An 11,542-nucleotide genomic window follows, 5' to 3' on the forward strand; every position below is an offset into this window, starting at 1 on the left:
TATATAAAGCCTATATAATAATAGGCAACTGTCCCTGCGTACAGCAGGGACAGTTGTCTCTGTGTAGCTGGGTCCGTGCTTTTTGCTACTGCGCATGTGCGCAGCACGGACCCAGCCTCTCACACACAGGAGGACGGGGCCAGGGAGCCTAGCGGGCGGCGTGTGAGCAGATGGCCGGATGTGCGGCGTGTGAGCGGGCGGCCGTGTGAGTGGGCGACAGACGCGTGTGGCCGGGTAAGCGGGCGGTGGACACGCGCGGTAAAAAGCAGACCTAGAGCCCGTTCTTAAACCAAGAGTACTTCTGAATGGTTTTCAAATCGACAGTGATTTGAAAAGCGCTTGGCTAATGTTACCCTATGACTGTGTTCTCACCGTAGCGTATTGATTTTTTTAAAAAACGCAAACACACTGCATGTAGCATTTTTTGGAGCGATTCATTCAAAAATCGCTCTAAAAATCACACTCACAAATTGCTAGCGATTGCTATTATGATTTTGGCGTGCTCTAGTCCAGAAAGAAGAGGTATAGGGAGAAATTGAGAATAGCCTGAGATGGAGCAGAGATCTTATCTGTATTGCAGACCCACATCACACAGAGGCTACTTGCCTGTAATGTGACTCCCTGCCAGTCACTCACACAAGTCAGAAAGCAGCCCTCCTGGAGTCTAGGGACTGTCAAAAACTTTTCAATTTGTTTAACACTTTATCCAAACATGCAGTCATTATAACAATGGGCAGAGACCAGACAGATTTTTGCCCATGGACAGTCCATCCACAGCTCTGCATCATGCTGCCCTCTAATTGCACTTTTATCAGCTAGCCCAGTGTTTCCGAATGCCTTAGAACAAAGTTAAGTTTCTACAGTCCCTTAGCTGGCTGTCAGGATTCTCTTTTCACAGTGCCTCCTGATGACTCACTGTGTCAATAAACAAAGCTGCAGGGGATTTGCATAAGCAGTAGAAAGTCTACCATTGATCTCTGGGAGCCTTGCCATGGCAGAGTAAGTCACAGAGGGTGTGGCTTATCAATATAATTGTATATTATAGTTTATTCACATATTTTTGTACATATACTGTTTTTGCCTACAATTTTTAACATGGATTGCAATGCTCTGTTTTCATATTCTGAGTTCAGTTCCTCTTTAAGCCACACCCCTGGCCACGCCCCCACCACACATCTAGTCACGCATACCATTAAAATTTCGTAAGAAAAATATGTTGTTTTATAATTCAAGCCACACTGATCCTTTCTATCCTGGTGCATTTTCCTTCATAGTAACATTTTAAAATGAGTAATATATTAATTTAAAGGATGGGAATAAAGTTTAGTGTCAAACAAACACATTTTTAGTGTAGAAATATATATATTTATATAGAAAGAGGGACAAAGTCCTGAAAGAGGGACAGGGCTCCGAAAAAGGGACAGTTGGGAGCTATAGCATCGCAATGGCTGTAAGTAGAAAAGGGCCCTTATGATAATTAACTAGGCCTATTTCCAAGGTGTACCCAAGCCGAAGCTCAGGTACACAAAATCAGATACTTACCTAAAGAGAGGGAAGCCTCAGGATCCTATTAAAGCTTCCCTTGGTGTTCTGTTGTCCCCCGTTGCTGAATGCGCCCCCCCCCCCCCCCCGAATTAGATGAGCGACAATGCATTGTCGCTAATCATATCGGGGCCACGCAGCTCCTCTTCCTGCAGCGTGGCCACACAGTAGCCGTGCAAGCCCGCCCACACATGCGCAGTAAGCCAGAGCCGCTGGCTTCGTACTGCACATGCGCGTCCATGCTCAAGTGTCTACTGCGTGGTCACATTGAAAGAAGAGGAGCTGCGTGGCCTCGATGTGGAGGGGGGCCACGCTCAGTGACGGGGACATTGGACCACCGAGGGAAGCCTCAATAGGATCCAGGGCAGTTTCTAGGCTAAATTGCAACCCCCACCCCCGTGGACAGTCACACAGCCACAGGTCACAAGTAGATCTGCCTACTTACTAGTGACCAGCCGCTCATCCAGGAGGAAGCAGGGACCAGGAAATCACACAGGCGAATAGAGCCCAGAAAGCCGACTTCTCCATGGGCGCCGCCCACTGACAACCTGCACTACCGCTACAGGATATCAGGTGTCATCAGGCAGTGGTGACGTGATGATGACTTGACATCAGACGCAGGCAGCCCAGGAGGAGTCAAGGAAGGTGATTGCGCTGGTAATCTTCTTTCTTCTTCCATTTGGCTGCATCGCGCGTCACCAGCTCCCTAGCGGTAATGTACTTCTACCTGTACCCCCTCCCCCCGTCTTCTACTTGCCAATCTACGCCCAGGGCGGTCACACTGCCCAAGAAATGGCCCTGATAGGATCCATAGTATCTTATACTGATTCTGAGTTTCGGCTCCGGATAGCTTTAACATCAAGTCTCAAGCAACCAGAAAGCACACTTATCCAGCATTTTTTGTTTCATACTGAGTTCTATATTTACATATAGGGGTCGCCCCCATCACTTATTCTGATTGTCATTCTATATTTATCCAGCATCAGCCGGTCCCTGTCAGTGCCGGAGACCAAGACCCCACTGTAGTAGCTGCTTTGTGTCCATATTGTGCTGAACTGCTCAGTACGATGCATGGAGTGAAAGCTCACGGCTGCTCCACATGCTGCTGTCACACTTGCCCTTTGCAGGGATGCTGTGACGGGAAATTCCTGGAGAGCCTGAGTCACCCAGACAAGTATGGCTGTGGACATTCTCACTGAGAGACAGCTGCAAGCTTCCAGCAAGCTTAACGCTTATGTGCTACTGCAGCACCCCCTGCAGGTTACAAGTGAGTATTACAAGGTTCTCATTTGCAGTATAAACCAATATCCATACACTGAAAAGCAAAGCAGGGATTGTTGATGATGCCATAGGACTTATTTATAAAGAATTAAGGGACAACTGTAGTGAGAGGGATATGGAGGCTGTCATCTTTATTTCCTTTTAAGCAATACCAGTTTCCTGGCAACCCTGCTGATCCTCTGCCTCTAATACTTTAAGCCACAGACCCTGAACAAGCATGCAGCAGATCAGGTGTTCCAGGGCAGAGGCTAGAGAGGCTCCAGCCTCAGGGCGCAGTGTAGGAGGGGGCGCACAACTCACCCAGCTATCATTTCCCTATTGTGTTTGAAGCAGAGAGAAATAAGAAAAGGTGCTACACGGCAGTGACTTCAAGCCAGATAACTAGGAATTAAGGGGTTGGGGGCCCTGGGCGCCTTTTAGTCTAATCGAAATCAGTGTGTGACGGCTGGGGTGGTAAGGATGGAGGGGCGCACTTTGGTGTCTCGGCCTTGGGTGCTGGAGGACCTTGTCCCAACTCTGGGTGTTCCTGACATTATTTTCAGATCTGACAAGATTAGCTGTATGCTTGTTTCTGGTGGTATTCAAACTCTACTGCAGCCAAATAGATCAGCAGGGCTGGCAGGCAACCAGCATTGTTTAACAGGAAATAAATATGGCAGCCTCCATGATCCTTTCACTTTAGTAGTCCTTTAACCACTTCACCCCAAAGGGGTTTTTACCCTAATGGACAAGAGCGATTTTCACCTTTCAGTGCTCATCCCTTTAATTTGCCAATAGCTTAAAGAGAGTCTGAAGCGAGAATAAATCTCGCTTCAGACCTCAGAGTTAGCAGAGGCATGTGTGCCCCTGCTAAACCGCCACTATCCCGCGGCTTAACGGGGGTCCCTGATCCCCCAAATCCCCTCCATAATGCGGGGGAGCGCTTCCTGGTTGGGGCAGGGGCAGGGCTAACCGCCGCAGCCCTGCCCCACGTGCGTCTGTCAGCGCGTATCTCCGCCTCTCCCCCGCCCCTCTCAGTCTTCCTTCACTGAGAGGGGCGGGGGAGAGGCGGCGATGCGCCGCTGACAGACGCGACTGGAGGCAGGGCTGCAGCCGTTAGCCCTGCCTCCAGGAGCGACCAAGTCTGCGACCAAGTGTCGCAGTGGGGGGTTTGGGGGTCAAGGGACCCCCGTTTAGCGGCGCTATTGTGGCGGTTTAGCAGGGGGACACGTGCCCCTGCTAACTATGAGCTCTGAAGCGAGATTTATTCTTGCTTCATATTCTCTTTAATCACTACTAATCACAATGAAATGATCTATATCTTGTTTTTTTTTACCACCAATTAGGCTTTTTGGGGTTAATATTTGTTTTCAGTAATTACTTTATTTTCTATGCATTTTAAAGGGAAAAACAAGGGAAAAAAATGAAAAAAAATACACTATTTCTCTAATTTAATCCCCTATAGTTTCAATATAAACTCTGCTACTGTACATAAAACCCACACATTTTATCTGCCTATTTGTCCTGGTTATTACAAGATTTTAATTATGTCCCTAGCACAAAGTATGGTGACAATATATTATTTGGAAATAAAGGTGTATTTGTTAGGGGGACGTTTTTATAAGTCTGGTTGTCATTAAGTGGTTAAACAATCACTGCATGGATTCAGGTTTTTTTCTCTGATTGTGTTTTTGGAATGGCTCCTCAAACACAACGCTGCTGTGGAACCATTTCCATAGGATTCCATTGGTGCAGCAGCACTTTGCCAGTCACCGGCGAATTGGCAAGCACTGCAAAGGGCCCATTCTCACTTAGGATTGCACAATGCGGTTGCAACCGATTGTACAGTGGTTGCATTTTGTGATTCTCACAAAATGAGAATCGCATCGCAATCTTTTCAAAAATGCTGCATGCAGAGCGTTCACGATTTTCTGCCAAATTGCAAGCGCTGCAGTATGGATGATCCCATGCAAATTTATGCAGCTGGAAAATTAACCGATCAAATCCTACTGAGGTAAAAATCTGAGGTAACGATTGTCACGATTTCGCGAACGCCATTGCGGCAAGCGCATGTAAATGCGCCCAAACTATGATCTGGAGAGCCCCTTTAATTCATTAGCCTGGCTTTTAGAAACACAGTGCTCTTCCATCTCACCACCCCTGCCCTGGGGGATGTAAGGGAGTGTTTGTTTGTACTTACTTAGAGAAGCCATTCACCCTAAAACCAGACCATCCACACAGGAAAAAGGTTATCTATAAGGGGGGGGGGGGCAATAAAGATTCTCCAGGAAATTTCCCCCATCCTAGTTTTAAAGATACGGAGAGGAACAGACCCCTCATAAACTCATTAGGACCCATTCACATTCCTGCCTGTCCTGAGAATACCCAGAGACATGTCCCTGGCTTAATGAGCTTTTGATATCTCATTTCATAGAAGTCCATAATTCGATGGATATTGCGGAACCGTTTGGGCCCAGCGGTCCACAACTCACAGTGCGCCATGCGGCCAGCGCAGCCCACCTTCTGAGACGTTAATCGATCTCCTAGTCATCTCCCAGCCTGAGATATCGATTACATAGGCAGGGAAGGTAGCACTCCAAGCGAGTTTGATATCGATTGGTCAGCGCATGATGATGGAATGTAAAATGTTGGGTTGTATATGATATGTCAGATATCCGCTGAGTTATGGCATACTTGGAGAAACTGCCAATTCTGTCCCTCAGGGCTCGTTTCCACTATTGCGGTGCGGAATCGCCTGGATTCCACCGCTGATGAAATCGCATGCGGATGCGATTCCGCGTGCGTTTTTTGCTGCGAATTCGCATAGGTGAGGGTATATGCGATTTTAACCATGTCACTGCCTGTGTGAATTTACATTGGTACCTATGCGAATTCGCATGCGAATTCGCGGCAAAAAATGCATGGGGAAAACGCATGCGATTTCCCTATTAAATACATTGTATGCGATTCGCCTGCATTCCACACGCAGGCGAATTCTGCAGGGTGTTCCGTGCAGATTTTCTCTGCACAATAAAATGCTCCCGCAGACGCATACGTGGAAACAGGCCCATTCACTTATATTGTCTATGCGAATCCGCATACGCAAGACGCATGCGGATTCGCGATAGTGGAAACGGGGCCTCAGACAATAGGGGCGGACTTCAGCAGCCTGAGGTCAGATTGTTAAGGGTGGAAACCTCTCTTGTTACCATCCACACCCTCTGGCAGGGAAAGGGTTAAAACAGACTGACAGTCAGCCTGGAGGGAGAGACCCCAGCCATCCTGTACCATCACAGATTTGGGCTGGATCATAAAAGGATTAATACCTATTCCACAGAACTTTCCAGAATTGGACTACATATCTTCATATCTTCTGTGGGACGTATTATTGCAAAGGACACGGTAACTTGACAAACGGCTCAGACTGTAATCAGCTATTATTTTCATATTGAACCCTTATTATTTCTGTATCCATTTGTTTCTATTGCTATATTTTGTTCTGCATTATTTCTTTAAATAAACGATTTAAAAATCGTTCGTCTAAGTGCTGTTCTGAAACAAATCTCCGCCAAAAGAATTCACATCTTCAAAGAGAGACATGTTACTATAACTGTTTGATATTAAATATTAGGGATGGGACGAATCCACAATTTCTTCGAATCCGGATCCGAATCTAAAAAGGTTCTCGAATATCTCTAACCTTTCGAATCCCGAATCTAACGAATCCTGCACATAAGAATTGTGCGATCCATGGTATAGTTGCCCGCAGTATAGGTAGCTAGGTAAAGGGTATAGTGGCCTTCAGTATAGGCAGCAGGGTATAGGGGGCTTCATTATAGGCAGCAGGGTATAGGGGGCTTCATTATAGGCAGCCGGGTATAGTGGCCTTCAGTATAGGCAGCCGGGTATAGTGGCCTTCAGTATAGGCAGCCGGGTATAGTGGCCCTCAGTATAGGCAGCCGGGTATAGCGGCCTTCAGTATAGGCAGCCGGGTATAGTGGCCTTCATTATAGGCAGCCGGGTATAGTGGCCTTCATTATAGGCAGCCGGGTATAGTGGCCTTTAGTATAGGCAGCCGGGTATAGTGGCCTTCATTATAGGCAGCCGGGTATAGTGGCCTTCAGTATAGGCAGCCGGGTATAGTGGCCTTCATTATAGGCAGCCGGGTATAGTGGCCTTCAGTATAGGCAGCCGGGTATAGTGGCCTTCAGTATAGGCAGCCGGGTATAGTGGCCTTCAGTATAGGCAGCCGGGTATAGTGGCCTTCAGTATAGGCAGCCGGGTATAGTGGCCTTCAGTATAGGCAGCCGGGTATAGTGGCCTTCAGTATAGGCAGCCGGGTATAGTGGCCTTCAGTATAGGCAGCAGGGCATAGGGGCTTTCAGTATAGGCCGCAGGGTATAGGGGCCTTCATTATAGGCAGCCGGGTATAGTGGCCTTCAGTATAGGCAGCAGGGCATAGGGGCTTTCAGTATAGGCCGCAGGGTATAGGGGCCTTCAGTATAGGCCGCAGGGTATAGGGGCCTTCAGTATAGGCAGCCGGGTATAGTGGCCTTCAGTATAGGCAGCCGGGTATAGTGGCCTTCATTATAGGCAGCCGGGTATAGTGGCCTTCAGTATAGGCAGCCGGGTATAGTGGCCTTCATTATAGGCAGCCGGGTATAGTGGCCTTCAGTATAGGCAGCCGGGTATAGTGGCCTTCAGTATAGGCAGCCGGGTATAGTGGCCTTCAGTATAGGCAGCCGGGTATAGTGGCCTTCAGTATAGGCAGCCGGGTATAGTGGCCTTCAGTATAGGCAGCCGGGTATAGTGGCCTTCAGTATAGGCAGCCGGGTATAGTGGCCTTCAGTATAGGCAGCCGGGTATAGTGGCCTTCAGTATAGGCAGCAGGGCATAGGGGCTTTCAGTATAGGCCGCAGGGTATAGGGGCCTTCATTATAGGCAGCCGGGTATAGTGGCCTTCAGTATAGGCAGCAGGGCATAGGGGCTTTCAGTATAGGCCGCAGGGTATAGGGGCCTTCAGTATAGGCAGCCGGGTATAGTGGCCTTCAGTATAGGCAGCCGGGTATAGTGGCCTTCATTATAGGCAGCCGGGTATAGTGGCCTTCAGTATAGGCAGCAGGGTATAGTGGCCTTCAGTATAGGCAGCAGGGTATAGTGGCCTTCATTATAGGCAGCCGGGTATAGTGGCCTTCAGTATAGGCAGCAGGGTATAGGGGTCTTCAGTATAGGCAGCAGGGTATAGGGGCCTTCAGTATAGGTAGCAGGCTATGGGGGGCTTCAGTATAGGTAGCAGGGTATAGGGGCCTTCAGTAAAGGTAGCAGGGTATAGGGGGCTTCAGTATAGTTAGCAGGCTATGGGGGGCTTCAGTATAGGTAGCTGGGTACGGGGGCTTCAATATAGGCAGCAGGCTATGGGGGTGCTTCAGTATAGTTAGCAGGCTATGGGGGGCTTCAGTATAGGTAGCTGGGTAAGGGGTAGAGTTGAGCCGAAATTTTCATAATTTCGCATTACTATAATTACGCATGCGAAATTTGCGATTACGATGCGAAATTACGGTAGCGTAATTGCCATTAAAATCGTAATTGAAAATACCGTAAGCGTAATTTTCAATGCTTAATTTCGCGTTTCGTTCATGCCGTAATTTCGCATTAAACGCTACCGTAATTTCGCATTAAACCGTAACGCTCGGTATAATATAAAAAAGCCGCCGACTTTAAGGGTTAATAGCAAAGCCCCCTTAAATGCTAAGAGCCTCACATTTGGAGAATATATTAAGGAGATCAGGAGGAATAAGAGGAAAAAATTTTTTTTCAAAAAGACCTTATAGTTTTTGAGAAAATCGATGTTAAAGTTTCAAAGTAAAAATGTATACATTTAAAAACCCGCCGACTTTAACGGTTAATAGCAAAGCCTGCTTAAAGTTTAGGAACACCAAATTCCTAGGGTATATTAAGGGGATCAGTGGGAATAAGAGGAAAACATTTTTTTTTCAAAAAGACCTTATAGTTTTTGAGAAAATCGATTTGTGAGTTTCAAGGGCAAAAATGTCTTTTAAATGCGGAAAATGTCAGTTTTTTTTGCACAGATAACAATAGTGTATTATTTTCATAGATTCCCCCAAGTGGGAAGAGTTTTACTTACTTCGTTCTGAGTGTGGGAAATATAAAAAAAAAGCGACGTGGGGTCCCCCCTCCCAGACCCCTTTAACCCCTTGTCCCCCATGCAGGCTGGGATAGCCAGAATGTGGAGCACCGGCTGCGTGGGGCTCCGCACCCTGACTATACCAGCCCGCATGGTCCATGGATTGGGGGGTCTCGGAAGGGGAGGGGCAGCCAAGCTTTCCCCTCCCCCTCCGAGCCCTTGTCCAATCCAAGGACAAGGGGCTCTTCTCCACCTCCGATGGGCGGTGGAGGTGGAGGCCGCGATTTCCTGGGGGGGGGGTTCATGGTGGAATCTGGGAGTCCCCTTTAAAAAGGGGTCCCCCAGATGCCCACCCCCCTCCCAGGAGAAATGAGTATAGAGGTACTTGTACCCCTTACCCATTTCCTTTAAGAGTTAAAAGTAAATAAACACACAAACACTTAGAAAAAGTATTTTAATTGAACAAAAAACATAACCACGAAAAAAGTCCTTTAATATTCTTAATTAACCATTAATACTTACCTGTCCCTTTAAATAAATGATCCCTCGCAATATCCTCGGAAATGTTCTATCAGTTACAATGTAACAAAGTTATTACAATGTAACTTGTATGCGAGTATATACGGTATACATTTTTACTTTGAAACTTTAACATCGATTTTCTCAAAAACTATAAGGTCTTTTTGAAAAAAAAAAATTTCCTCTTATTCCTCCTGATCTCCTTAATATATTCTCCAAATTTGAGGCTCTTAGCATTTAAGGGGGCTTTGCTATTAACCCTTAAAGTCGGCGGCTACCTAACATTGATCCATGCGTCAACTTTTCCGCTTGGGAGCATGGCCATACGCATTAATTTCGTAATACCCACAGTCTGTAATGCGAAAATTACGCGAAAAATAACGCTTACGCGAAATTTCGCAAAATCCTTCTTCATTACGATTATGTACTTACGGCCATAATCGTAATTACACTAATTACGCGAAATTTCGCGAAATCGTAATTACGTCATTACGCTCATCTCTAGTAAGGGGACTTCAATATAGGCAGCAGGCTATGGGGGTGCTTCAGTATAGGTAACAGGCTATGGGGGGCTTCAGTATAGGTAGCAGGCTATGGGGGGCTTCAGTATAGGTAGCAGGCTATGGGGGTGCTTCAGTATAGGTAACAGGCTATGGGGGGCTTCAGTATAGGTATGGGGGTGCTTCAGTATAGGTAACAGGCTATGGGGGGCTTCAGTATAGGTAGCAGGCTATGGGGGGCTTCAGTATGGGGGACTTCAGCATAGTTAGCAGGCTATGGGGGGCTTTAGTATAGGTAGCAGGCTATGGGGGGCTTCAGTATAGTTAGCAGGCTATGGGGGCTTTAGTATAGGTAGCAGGCTATTCGGGCTTTAGTATAGGTAGCAGGCTATGGGGGCTTTAGTATAGGTAGCAGGCTATGGGGGGCTTCAGTATAGATAGCAGGCTATGGGGGGCTTCGTATGGGGGCTTCAGTATAGATAGCAGGCTATGGGGGCTTCTTATGGGTGGCACATATCCTCCTCCCTCCCCCCGCAGCCTCCTCCGCTCGTCCCCCTGCATACATAAGGAGAAGCAGCCTCTCACCTCCAGCATCAGCGTGGAGCCCGGAGCGGCAGACTTCTCCTTCACTTCCTAGTTCCCCCTAGTGGCCACCGGACCGGCTCGCCTCTTACTGATGACGCGTAGTAAGAGCTGGTCACTAGGGGGAATGAGAAAGTCTGCAGGAGGTCTGCCGCTCTGGGCTCCACGCTGGAGGTGAGAGGCTGCTTCTTATTTATGCAGAGGGCGAGCGGAGGCAGCGCGGGTAGCGGGAGGAGGACAATTGCGAGCGGGTGAAGCGGCGGATGCGCGACGATGCAGCGTCGAGATTCGGCGGATTCGGCGAACGTAAAATGGCGTCGGGATTCGAATCCACGAATCTCGAATATTTCCTAATATTCGAGGGATTCGTGGATTCGCCGGATTCGTCGTCCCATCCCTATTAAATATTGTTAGTTTTGCTATCTCTAGAAAGGTTGTCAAATTAACCCTGGAGGGTTGCGAGGGATCATTTATTTAAAGGGACAGGTAAGTATTATTGGTTAATTAAGAATATTAAAGGACTTTTTTCGTGGTTATGTTTTTTGTTCAATTAAAATACTTTTTCTAAGTGTTTGTGTGTTTATTTACTTTTAACTCTTAAAGGAAATGGGTAAGGGGTACAAGTACCTCTATACTCATTTCTCCTGGGAGGGGGGGTGGGCATCTGGGGGACCCCTTTTTAATGGGGACTCCCAGATTCCACCATGAACCCCCCCCCAGGAAATCGCGGCCTCCACCTCCACCGCCCATCGGAGGTGGAGAAGAGCCCCTTGTCCTTGGATTGGACAAGGGCTCGGAGGGGGAGGGGAAAGCTTGGCTGCCCCTCCCCTTCCGAGACCCCCCAATCCATGGACCATGCGGGCTGGTAGAGTCAGGGTGCGGAGCCCCACGCGGCCGGTGCTCCGCATTCTGGCTATCCCAGCCTGCATGGGGGACAAGGGGTTAAAGAGGTCTGGGAGGGGGGACCCCACGTCGTTTTTTTTTATATTTCCCA

This window comes from Hyperolius riggenbachi, chromosome 3, assembly GCF_040937935.1.
Source record: "Hyperolius riggenbachi isolate aHypRig1 chromosome 3, aHypRig1.pri, whole genome shotgun sequence".
Lineage (NCBI taxonomy): Eukaryota > Metazoa > Chordata > Amphibia > Anura > Hyperoliidae > Hyperolius > Hyperolius riggenbachi.